The sequence below is a fragment of the Adiantum capillus-veneris genome, chromosome 24 (genome assembly GCF_014529385.1).
Source record: "Adiantum capillus-veneris isolate H3 chromosome 24, ASM1452938v2, whole genome shotgun sequence".
Lineage (NCBI taxonomy): Eukaryota > Viridiplantae > Streptophyta > Polypodiopsida > Polypodiales > Pteridaceae > Adiantum > Adiantum capillus-veneris.
In genome coordinates, this window is record NC_140954.1 from 47043702 (window position 1) to 47056567 (window position 12866).

Genomic DNA, 12866 nt, shown 5'->3' on the forward strand with positions numbered 1-12866 from the left:
TGCTCTTCTACACACCCAGCACTTGCTTCACAACTAACACGGAATCACCTTTTATACTCAACCTTTTAATCCCGTGCTTCAAGAAAATGTGTAATCCAGCTTCCAATGTAGCATATTCAGCCTCATTGTTACTATGCGCATCCAATTTGAACCCTCTCTTGCATACTAGCTTCCCCTCTGGATCATAAAGTGCTATACCCCCTGAAGCTGCATCATGGCTCTTTCTGTATGATCCATCAAAGAACAACACATGTGCATTGCTGATTTGTGATACTTCTTCAACTACCTTTCTCACCACCTCTTCCTTAACAAGAAGGGGATTCTCCTTGTAGGTCAAGAAATTGGCTAGGGTAGCCCTTGTACTGTCTTCCACTAAAAAAGAGAACTCAAACTCTTGCAACTCAATTACCCATTTCTTGATCACATTTGACATGTTAGTGCCATTAATTAATTGTGGCAAAAAGGCATAGCTCGTCAAGAAAACAAAAGGTCGTGGTAGCAAGTAATGACGAAATCGTCGACAAGCAAATATTATGTTGGCCATCACTAGCTCTACTTCGGAGAATTTTCTCTCTGCTACCAACTTCACTCGGCTTGCACAATACACTGGCCTCATATAATGGCTACCCTTCCCCTTTTTCAATAGGATGGCTCCAATGGCATCATCCCCTACTGATGGATTTACATAAAAAACTTTCTCCCAATCAGGAGCCTGCATGGCTGACAACCCCCCTAACACCTCTTTCACCTCTTGAAACACTTCTTAACACTTGTCATCCCATTGCAATGGATCATGCTTTGCCACTTGTTGTAATGGATAAAGGAGCTGTGAAGACAATGGAATAAACCATGCCATGTACTTCACTTTGTGTATAAAAGTTGCCAATTGCTTCGTACTCGTAGGAGATGGAAGAAGAATAATAGACTTAACCTTGTTTGGATCAGCCTCAATGCCATTTTTTGACACCATATGGCCCAATAACTTCACCCTTGGCTGTGCTAGATGACATTTCTTTGGATATAGTTGTCCTCCACATTCATCATATCGAGCCAATACCATCTGCAACTGATCATGGTGTTCAGCCCTACTGCTGTAGACACAAAAGTCGTCCATAAAAGCTTTAACACAACTACCAATGAATGGTGCCAATACCCAATTTTCTCTCTCTTGATAGAAAGATGGTCCATTTGACAACCCAAATGGAAATACCGTGTAGAAATAGCAGCCCCATGGCGTAATGATAGTTGTTTTTGTGCGATCTTTAAGAGCAATATTCAATTGAAAATAGCCTAAAAAACCATCACACACACTATACCTCTCATAACCTGCCACTGAATCCACGATCTGATCAATAAATGGAAGAGGATATGGGTCCTTCTTAGTGGCTGCATTTAAGGGTTTAAAATATACACAAATCCTCCACTTCCCATCCTTCTTTGGATTGACTACTACTGGACTCACCCATTCTGTGGTTTCCACAGGGACTATGAACCCTGCCTTCAATAACTTGTCCACCTCTTCCCGCAAGGCTTCCATTTTCTCTTGACCCATCCTTCTTAGCCTTTGCCACACTGGCTTAGCACCTTCTTTCAGCTCTATATGCATCTCTTCTCCTTTGAACCCTCTAATCTCTTCATATGAAGTAATGAAAAAATCAGGAAAACTAGCCAGCATGTGCAAATATATCTCCTTCTCCATAGCTGAGAGGTCTCCACTAATCATTTGTGTCATCAATTCCTGCTTCTTTGACATTTCAACTTTGGTTTGCATTATCCCTTCAATCACTTCATAAGGCCCTTCAATTTCATCTTCGACGTCATTTGCAAATGCGACTAAACCAGACTCCTGGATTTCTTTGTCCATCAAAAGAAATACAACATCAGCATCTTCATCACTGCTGGTAGTACTATCACTTTCCTCATCAGACACTATGGAATAGTCTTCATCACTAGACTCATCTTCATCTTTATAAAGCTCCTCCAATCGTTTCCTTGTATCCATATTATATAGCTTCTTGACACCTGTCTTTCCATAGAGGCTAATCGTACCACGTCTCCAATCTTGAACAGCTCCCACTGCACGTAACCATGGTCTGTCCAGTATAATAGGATATGCTCCCAACCCTGCTAGCATCACATGAAAATCAACCACTGCCTTTGCATCATATGCCTCCACTTCTAAGCCCTTTACAACACCTAAAAATTTTACTTTTTGATGGTTTGCCAATCTGATCCGAAACCCTGACACCCCAGTCGCTGTAAGACCCATCTTCTCAACGCATGAGTGTGTTATGACACATATTTGGGCTCCACCATCCACATAACCTTGTCCCAGATTTTTTCTTTTATGCCACACATCGACTATTGGGCAAATGTCTGGTAGCTCGTCTATTGCCAACACCTTTACTGAACCTCTCTCTGGCTCTTTCTCCATTGGGTTAACCATCCTCTTCCATTGTCGCTTTAGCTTAGGAACCATCTCTATAAGCTGCCCAAAAGTAACATCTGCTTTCCTGCTTGTCAAATCCTCCTTCAAGTCATAGCTTAATTGACCATCCCCTAGTGGAAAATCTGAAACATGGAACTTGCAACGAGCCCTCCTTTTCCTCTTGGCCTTGACATCCTCGCCTTCATGGCTCTTTCCTTTCTTCTTACTAGGACCTGGGGCATTTCTTCCTTCCTTTTCCTCTGTCGTCCTCTTCCTAATAGGCAGCACTAATGTATCCTCTAGCTTTGATGCCTTCTCCAAGGTGACTACACTTAGCACTTTTGTCTTTCCCTTTTCCTCCTGGGTTAATCCACTGGTTCCTTCTTCTCCCTTGATTTCGATGCCATAATCATTTGACCTAGTTAGCACCTGTCTTGGCAATGGATACATGTCTCCCCCCATCCTTGATGGCTTATCACATTGCGGGCTGATGTGTCCCAACTCTCCACAATTGTAACATGTGGGTGTCTGCCTCCAGAACCTACCATTGCTTTGTCCAACACCATTCCTAGGCCTTTCTTCACCTCCTGGCTGATTTGCAAACCTCCCTCGACCTCGATTATTTCCCACTTAACCTAGCATGTTTAGTCTGAGATTCTTCATTAAATCTACCACTTGCCTCATGTCTTGCCTTAGCCCATCATCTTGCACTAATGTAGTGACCACTGCTGGCATAACCTGAGGAGTAACAAGAACCACTGGTTCATGATGAACCCCTGGCATGCGACCTTGTAAAGAGTCCATAGGCTGAAATTCAGACCTCATGGGCAAAGACTCTACTCCTAGCTGGCTCATTTTCCTCAACTTCCACTCTTTGTTCCTTGCTACCTCTAGTGCATCTTCATATGTCCTAGGCTTCTTTAGCTCCACTCTCCAACGTATATTTTCCCAAAGACCAGCCAAGAACCTGTCCTTGTTCATCATATCATGTGGGGGTACTTGTGGTGCTAAGGCCTTGCACATCCGCTCCCATGCCAATGAAAACTTACGTATGTACGCATATACTGGCTCACCTTCCTTTTGGACCAAACCTTGTACTTCTTGCCACACTTTGTCAGGATCTTCCGTCTTCACAAACTCCACTTCCAACCCATGCCGTAGACTGTCCCAACTTAACCTTACGGGTGGATCAGCCCCACGCAACTCCTCTTCAAATGCTTTGGACCAAAATCGTGCATCACTCTTCAAACAGATTTGGAGAAGATGTTAAATCTGCGCAGGGTCATGAATCTGGTTGCTAATGCAGGCAACCTCCATCTTTTCCAAAACGTCTTCCACATCTTCATCACTTCTTCCATGAAACTCCGGATAAGAGAAAGCCATGGTTACCCAAGTTACGATGCTTTGAGAACCCTTTCGAACACACGTGCAAGAACCCAAAACTTTTGACTGACTCAATTTCCAAAAACTTCAATGGAGCTCAACTTTAGATAAGGACAAACACATGCACATCAAATGAGTTTTCATAGTTAATCATCGGAATTACAACAGGCAAAGGACATTCCAGGATCTCTCTTAATCTTCTTGGACCGAACATAAAGACTATGCGCTGCTAAAAAAAAATCTTCGTGGACACATGAACATTTATCTGGATTCTTTGAGTTAAATGAAAAGGAGTGAACTGAGGTCCGTCGTGATTATCCATTAAAAGCCATCCATGTAGCTTCCAAGAAAGCACGCTTGACTAATCCTTTGATTTTGCCAAAATTTCAGTAGCATAACAGCATAAATGGCTCAAAAGACCAAAAAACCAACCATCATAACTTGGAAAAATTTTGACAGAGTTTCCCAGAAGTAGAGCAGTGAGAACCCAAAATATAGACTGTATATGTATGCATAAACTGCCAACAATAGAACTCGAGCATCAAATAGGAATCACTAGTACATAGCCTATGGTGAGGTCACAAAAAGGGTGCTCCAGCTACCTATATCACCGAAAGGATCTCCACATTTGAGAATCCCCCAGCTCAATAAAACCTCACGTTATCGACCCTCTCACGAAGGCTAATGCAAATCTCGTATAGTCAAGTCTCAGAAATAACTATCTTCCAGACCAAGTCTCAGAAATGGCTGGGACTGCCAAATAAAACCAAATATGTCTCCACAAAGACGTACAATTGGCAGTTTCCACAAGTAACGTACAATACCAACAGACAATGCGCTCAAACAGGCGCCAAATGATGCATACCCACGGCAACTGCAAGTGACTTCCACTGCCAGTATATCATTGTACTCCAGCTACCTGTACCTGTGTGAATCACCTATACCTGTACATGTCCCTGTACCTGTAACCTGTAATCTGCAATCTGTAATCCCGAAGCTCAAGGTTGCAGCTCAAAGCAAAAGGTACTCGAAGAAGATCCTCAGTGGGGGCGCCAAAAGAATGTGAGCGGGATGGAAACACACAGAACGCCTCTATAATGACCCGACACACACTCTTGGGATGATACACATACACACTATGGGGCACCACTCGGCTTACACAACCCGCTTGACCGAGACAGGAAACACACCTATGGAGTGAGAGGAGAGAGACTACCCATTTACCCCTCCACAGAGAGAGAGAGACACACACACACACACACACCCAAAAAACTCAACTCAAAAGAGGATAATCTTCTGATGTTTAGATACAAATGAGCTTGGGCCAACACCAATGGGACAAACAGCTCACACAATATGGGTAAAATATGCCAGATACAATCACAAACTGGAGCAGAAGCTTCGCTCATAGGAGAAACTTACACAACAAAAATAGCAGAAAAAGTGTGATGAATTTGGCAAAATGGATAGCTCCATCGCGTCCGAAACAGCCCAAAACTCCAGTCTACAATGTCAAAGTGCTCAAATCCGACCTCGGATGAGCAGTTTACGGCCAAAACAGGCTCCAAAAACCCCAAAAACACAGTTGCCGCTATTCCTCCTCTTCTCTCCACGTTTTTTCTGTTCTTCTCTCAGGTTTTTCAGTTCCCACACTTAGCTTTATTACTTGGGCACCCTTGGCCTTTTAGATGACCTCAAACGGACCCCGAACAGGCCAAAAATTGACCCCGTAGTGCATAGTTGTCACCTTTTTGCATCTATCCGCACACCTGAAACTCAAATTTTTCAATAATTCATCCCTCCACCATGTGAAGTGGCCCCAAAATATGATCCTCATGATGACCTCTCTGCATAATTATCACAAGGAAACACCCACGTTGTGCCCGTACTTCTCCACGTGCAAGTATTGACCCCATTCGACCTCCTGACGCCACTAGATGCCATCTGACGCACCTGCTTACCTCATGTCATCGACTCGCGGATAGCTTCCTCAGGACATTTTACATGCTACCAACTCCTCATTATTGTAGAAAAAACACTCTGGTACTGGTGACGATGAAAATCGATGCACTATGTATATGTTGTCCTACCTGTACACATGTGGGCCCCACGTAACCACCTGGCTCTGGAAAATGGGCAACCCTTTATTTGATGCACCATGCATGGGTATGTACATATGTGCAATCCCTTGCTCCAAAAAACTCCTGACAACGCGTATAAAGTTTTTTTCTTGCTATTGACCAATAATTGAACTTAAGACCACACAAAGGGTGTCAACATTCAACAAGAAGCCCTGATTTGCAAAAATCTAGTCTGGTCAAAAGACTTTATATGCTTATAAAGACTTTCTGACCCTAATGACTTTCAAAGATGAACAGGGCATTGCAGTCTAAGAGACTTTAGATGTCACTAGCCAAGATTACAGTCAAGTTGGAAAAAATTTAAGTGAGCAAGGGCCAAGAATCTGAAACAAGATCCCAAATCAATCTGCATCACATTGTAAATCACACTAAAGTAGTCCAAGTGTCATGTTGAAAATTTATGTGGGTTGCATGAGTGGTAGAAAACCTCTGGTAAAGAAAGATTACCATTTCTGATCAAAGGTCTTTATACGCGTTGTCACCAGTTTTTTGGAGCAAGGGATTGCGCATATGTACATACCCATGCATGGTGCATCGAATAAAGGATTGCCCATTTTCCAGAGCCAGGTGGTTACGTGGAGCCCACATGTGTACAGGTAGGACAACATGTACATAGTGCATCGATTTTCACTATCACCAGTATCAGTGTGTTTTTCCTATAATAATGAGGAGTTGGTAGCACGTAAAACTTCTCGAGGAAGCTATCCGCGGGCCGACGACATGAGGAAAGCAGGTGCGTCATATGGCATCTAGTGGCATCAGGAGGTCGAATGGGGTCAATACTTGCACGTGGATAAGTACGGACACAACGTGGGTGTTTTCTTGTGATAATTATGCAGAAAGGTCATCATGAGGACCATCTTTTGGGGCCGCTTCACGTGGTGGCGGGATGCATTATTGGAAAAAGCTGAGTGCCAGGTGTGCGGTGTCGGGGGATTTGTGTTCGCTATGTGAGCCGGCAGGCGCCGGGCCTCTAACTGTGGGAAGTGTGAAAGAGAGAGAACAAGAACAACAGACACTGGCAACCACCGCAATCATCAATTAATTGAATATTACCTTGAGTACAACTTGGTCCTTAGCCAAGGCGGGTTGTTAACAACACCATCACTTGGATCAGCTGCTGACTAGGAGTTTAGGCTCCCGTTTACAGGATTAACCGGGCCGTTAACGACATCGAACTTAACAAATTGCTAATTCAATCTCTAACGAATGACGGTGACGGAAAATACCTCCTGTCATTTTATATACTCCATCTGCCCTTAGATTCTGCAATCTTAAATTCTACTCATTGCTTCAATTACCATCAGTAAGTTCCAGACTTCTGCTTTTATCTTTGCTTAGACTCCGGTTCTGGCTTCAGCTATGACGACTTCTACTCCAAGTAATGTGGAAGACGTTTTGAGATTCGGGATTACAGGTTACAGGTTACAGGTTACAGGTTACAGGGAGACGTCATAGCTTCTACTTCATAGCTTCTCCCTGTAACCTGTAATCCCGAATCTCGAACCTTGAAGCTCGAAGTATAAGGTACTCAAAGAAGATCCTCCGTGGGGGCGCCAAAAGAATGTGAGCGGGATGAAAACACACACAATGCCTCTATAATGACCCGACACACACTCTTGGGATGATATACACACACACTATGGGGTACCACTCAGCTTACATAACCCACCTGGCCGAGATAGGGAACACACCTATGGAGTGAGAGGAGAGAGACTACCCATTTACCCACTCCACACAGAGAGACATACACACATACACACCCAAAAAACTCACCTCAAAAGAAGATAATTTTTTATATTTAGATACAATTGAGCTTGGGCCAACACCAATGGGGCAAATAGCTCACACAATATGGGTAAAATAAGCCAGATACAATCACAAATTGGAGCAGAAGCTTCGCTCATAGGAGAAACTTACACAGCCAAAACATCAAAAAAAAAGTGACAAAATTTGGCAAAATAAATAGCACCATCACGTCCGGAACGGCCCAAAACCCCAATCTACAATGTCAAAGTGCTCAAATTCGACCTCGGATGAGCAGTTTATGGCCAAAATAGGCTCCAAAAACAGCAAAAACACAGTTGCGGTTGTTCCTCCTCTTCTCTCCACGTTTTTTCTGGTCTTCTCTCTAGTTTTTCAGTTCCCACACTTAGCTTTATTAATTGGGCACCCTTGGCCTTTTAGTTGACCTCAAACGGACCCCGAACAAGCCAAAAACTGACCTCGCAGTGCATAGTTGTCACCCTGCTGCATCCATCCGCACACCTGGCACTCAACTTTTTCCAATAATGCATCCCGTCACCACGCGAAGTGTCCCAAAAGATGGTCCTCATGATGACCTCTCTACATAATTATCACAAGAAAACACCCACGTTGTGTCCTTACTTATCCACGTGCAAGTATTGACCCCCTTCGACCTCCTGACGCCACTAGATGCCATCTGACGCACGTGCTTAGCTCATGTCGTCGGCCCGCAGATAGCTTCTTTGAGAAGTTTTATGGGCTATCAACTCCTCATTATTATAGAAAAAACACACTAGTACTGGTGATAGTGAAAATTGATGCACTATGTACATGTTGTCCTACCTGTACACATGTGGGCCCCACATAACCACCTGGCTCTGGAAAATGGCAATTCCTTATTTGATGCACCATGCATGTGTATGTAAATATGTGCAATCCCTTACCACAAAAAAACTCATGACAACGTATAATGTGCGTTGTCGTGCAGTCCGCTGCCATGATGAGAAAAAGAGCAGAGAAATGCAAGCTAAGATTCTTTGAAGCCTACACATTAAGTGAGCAGTGATCAGGGCTTGATAACAGGCCAAGTCTAATGATTAATGTATGCCAGATGCGGCTTTAAAGGGCCAATTGTTGCCTTAATGATGCCAAAAAGGAGTATGCCCGAAGTGAGCACATATGTGAGTTTATGATCTAGAATTGTAGTGCTTGAAGTGCTCTACCGGCCTGTCTTTACGGCTCGTCGATTGGAGCCACGGTGAAGAAGTTATGGCAGTTTGAAGTTTGAGTCGATTGCAGATCCGTACCGTATTGGCTGAGGTGACAGAAATGAAATGAATGCATGGGCCTGAAGTGCTCACTTTGTGGAGCGCGTCGGTCTTTTCAGATCAGTGATCGGAGTTGCGGTTGCCAAGTTATTGGCCATTAAAGATTCACCGGGGGCCGGTTCCGCACGGTCCGCCCGGTCGGTGTGCCATCTGGGAATTTTACAGCCTCGGCAAGGTTTGTATGCATTTATGCAGTTTGAGAAGTCTAATGGGATTTACGGCTTGGCATGCAGAGTCCGGCTTGATTAGATAATACGGCTTGAGGCCAGTGACAGTTGCCGACATTGCTGAGCTGGGTTATTTTGGCATTATTCGAGAAGTTGATATGGACATCAAAATTCACGATGATATTATTAGTCAAGGACTGCTAGGAGAAAGATATTCTGCTTGGCATTGCTTTGTCCGGAATGTATGCAAATATGATGCCTTATTTTTACGAATCAAAGATTTGATCAATTTCGCATGCCAAATAACGTGCCTTTACGTATGCCAAATGGGGTGTCCTTGAGGGGAACCGGAGGACATGCTTGGCAATGGTTTGTTCGACATTCAGCTATGCATGCCAAATGGGGTGCCCTATAAGAGCTGCCCACCGCCCATAAATTATTAAGTGGCCGCCCAAGAAGGCAAGCCGGCCGCCCATTAAGGCCAAAGGCCACCCACTAAAGGGTTTTTAGTGGGAAAACAAAAGAAAAAAAGAAGGGTGTGGCGGGCAACAGAGGCGATAGGCAGTGTGAGGGAGAAGGAGAGATGCGCCGGCTGCAGCTTTGCTCCATTGAGCGCGAGCAAGGGACGAAAGGGGACGAACTCAACAGGGCGCATGCTTTCGGCACTGGTCCGGACAGATTTCAGCAAGGTCGGAAATTTGATTGCCACGTCATAGCGACGGTGCCCACAGCGACGGCGCCGTCGTTGCATAAAAACAAAAGAGGTTTTTTTTTAGGGCATATGAGAGGAAGGAATTGTAACGAGCACGGACGAGGAGAGTCGAAAGGCATAACGAGAAGAGGGGAAGGAGCTCGAAGGCACGAAGGGCACTTTTGCATGAGAAGAGGGGAAGCAAAATGTGAGGGAGAAGTGGAAGGAACCAAGGAGAGGAGAGGCGAGGCGAGGTTTCTCTCTCTCTCTCTCCATCTCCAATCATAACAAAGAGAAGAAGGAGGGAGAGTTGAAGGAGGGCAAGCTTGGCAAATGTTACGAAGGCGGGGAGGTGTCGGAGCAAGGAGCAAAGCTCCATCTCTCTCGCTCTCATACTCGAAGCAGTCGAAGCTCATTCTCTCTCTCTTTCGCTTTGACAAGGATCCGTGCTAGAGAAGGGGCAAGAAGAAGGAGTCGAGCCTTACACTAGAGGAAGAGACCGGCAAAGCGAGGCGAGCTTGGCAAGAAGCGTGAAGGAAGTTAACAAAAGAGGAGAAGGAGACCTAGGCTAGCAAAGCCGGCATGGGAGGATTTGAAGCAGGTAACAGGCTACCTCTCGAACGTGCCTAAGAACTAGGGTAAAGTAAGAAGGAAGTCTCTCGCTCCCATGCTTGAGAAGAAAAACCAAGGATCTCTCTCATACATTAGCAAGCATGAAGTTATCTCTCTCGCCGAGCATAAGATGAGCGGCCATGATTAAGAAGGCAAGAGGAAAGCAGGAGGCAGGAAAAGCAAGGGTGAAAGCATCAGATAACAATTGAAGAGCAGGAGGAAGTTAAAGTGCAGAGCATAAAGAGCACGAAGTTGCAGATAATCCATAATAATTGAGGCTTGATGATTGAGGCAGTGAACTGACTTGAAGACTGCAGAATCCACGAGGTATTTGAAGCAGATAAAGCGACAGGAGGAAATTTCCATAACCGTCATTAGATAGGGATTGAATTAACATTCTTTTAAGTCCGGTCTCGTTAATGGCCCGGTTAATTCTGCTAAGCAGGAGATTAAACTCCTGGTTAGCAGATGATCCAAGTGACGGCGCTGTTAACAGCTCGCCTTGGCTAAAGTTGTACTCAGATGTACTAATCAATTAATTGATGATTACGGTGATTTCTAGATTCAGTTACATTTGTTGTTCTTGTTCTCTCTCTTTCACACCTCCCACAGCCAGAGGCCCGGTGCCTGCCCGGCTCACGTAGCGAACACATATCCCCCGACAGCGTGGATTGTGCAACCATGACAAGTGGAGGCTAATCTGGCACTATGTAGATACAAATAAAGTAGATATAGTGGTATTGTAGGAGCATAATCAACACGATTTTGTTGGTCAATCATCGTATTATGCGGGATTCTGGATTTCTTATGCTAGTATTGGCTCTTTTTTTGGAGTTTTGATGATGGTGCGTCATGAATTGCAGCCGCTTTTGGCCCATAATGATCCAGCGGGGCGTTGGATGGTTGTTCAATGTCTAATGCAAGGCAATATTCTGGAATTTTTTTCTATTTATGCTTATACTGCTTCGGCACAAAGATCTCGTCTCTGGCAAGATTTGGTCAGATATCCCTGTCGTTCACATGCTTTTTGTGCGGGGATTTTAATAATGCACTGGCAAACACGGACAATACAACTGGCCATTCGCATATGTTGAACTCAGAACGTTCTACTTGGGATGTTATGGTCAGTGACACATGTGTTTTGGATCTGTGGGCCAGTACTCGCTCCTCGGAGCGGGGCTACACTTTTTCTCATAATGCTCACTCAACATAGAGAGCACGATTGGATAGGTGGTATGTATTGGGCTCTCCACAATATGATATGTTTGCATGTGACATGAGGATTGATCGCTCTTTTCCTCTATCGGATCATTTTCCTCTTTGGCTCTTGATCCATATTGAGGCATTCGATGCAGATTCCCCACTCCCACTAAGTGATCGTTGCATATTAATAATGCGTATCTCTTGCACAAGGCATTCCAAAACTTGATTGAAGCGGCGATTCCTCCACTTATCTCTCATATGTTTATCGATGTGGATGTGGCTTGGTGTCGTTTTGTCATGTGGATCCAAGCTGTCATAAAGGATTATGGCTTGTGGTACATGCATCACTTGAGAGATAAAGTACAGAAAGACAAGGTAACTAGTGAAGCCTTAGAAAGTCTTGCAGACACTAGATGGCTTACTCAGTCGGAACAAGATGAATTATGTGCTGCTAAAGCCTCTTTGACGCATAATAACAGGAGGAAACTTGAAAAATGGAAAGTTAGATCAAGACAATATGCTTTGATGGATAAAGGTTGTTCATCCAAACAGTTCTTTAAGCATTTGCATCATTCAAGACAATCCGTATCTATCAAAAGGGTTAAGGTTGATAGTGGGCAATGGACGATCAATAAAAGTCAATTGGCAGATTTCATGGTGGATCATTTTCAACGAGGTTTTGTCAAGCCGGAGGCTTCCCTGGCCTATATCTCACACGGGCATGGGAGGAGATGGGATCTACGGTGGGATGATTGAGGACCAAAGATCCTGGGCCTCCGTGGACAATGTAAACTCGGGAAAAATGTAAACTCAGGTACAATGTAAACTCGGGTACCCGAGTTTACTTCGCCCCTCCCCCCGCCCCACGGGATTGAACCCACAACCTAGGGTTTGAGGGCCATGTGGCTTATCCACCACACCCGTGCACGTCACTATGGAATGTACATGTTTCCATGGAGTTTTGACGTGCAAAAGTATCGGAGCTCGCAAAAGTAAACTCGGGTATTTTTGTAAACTCGGATACCCGAGTTTACAAAAATACCCGAGTTTACTTTTGCGACAAGATCTACGGCGCGCCTAATGTCGGGGCCCAAAAGTGATGGGAGCCTTTGATCCCATCTCCCATGCCCGTGTTAGATATAGCTGAGGGGAGGCTTCCTCAAGTGA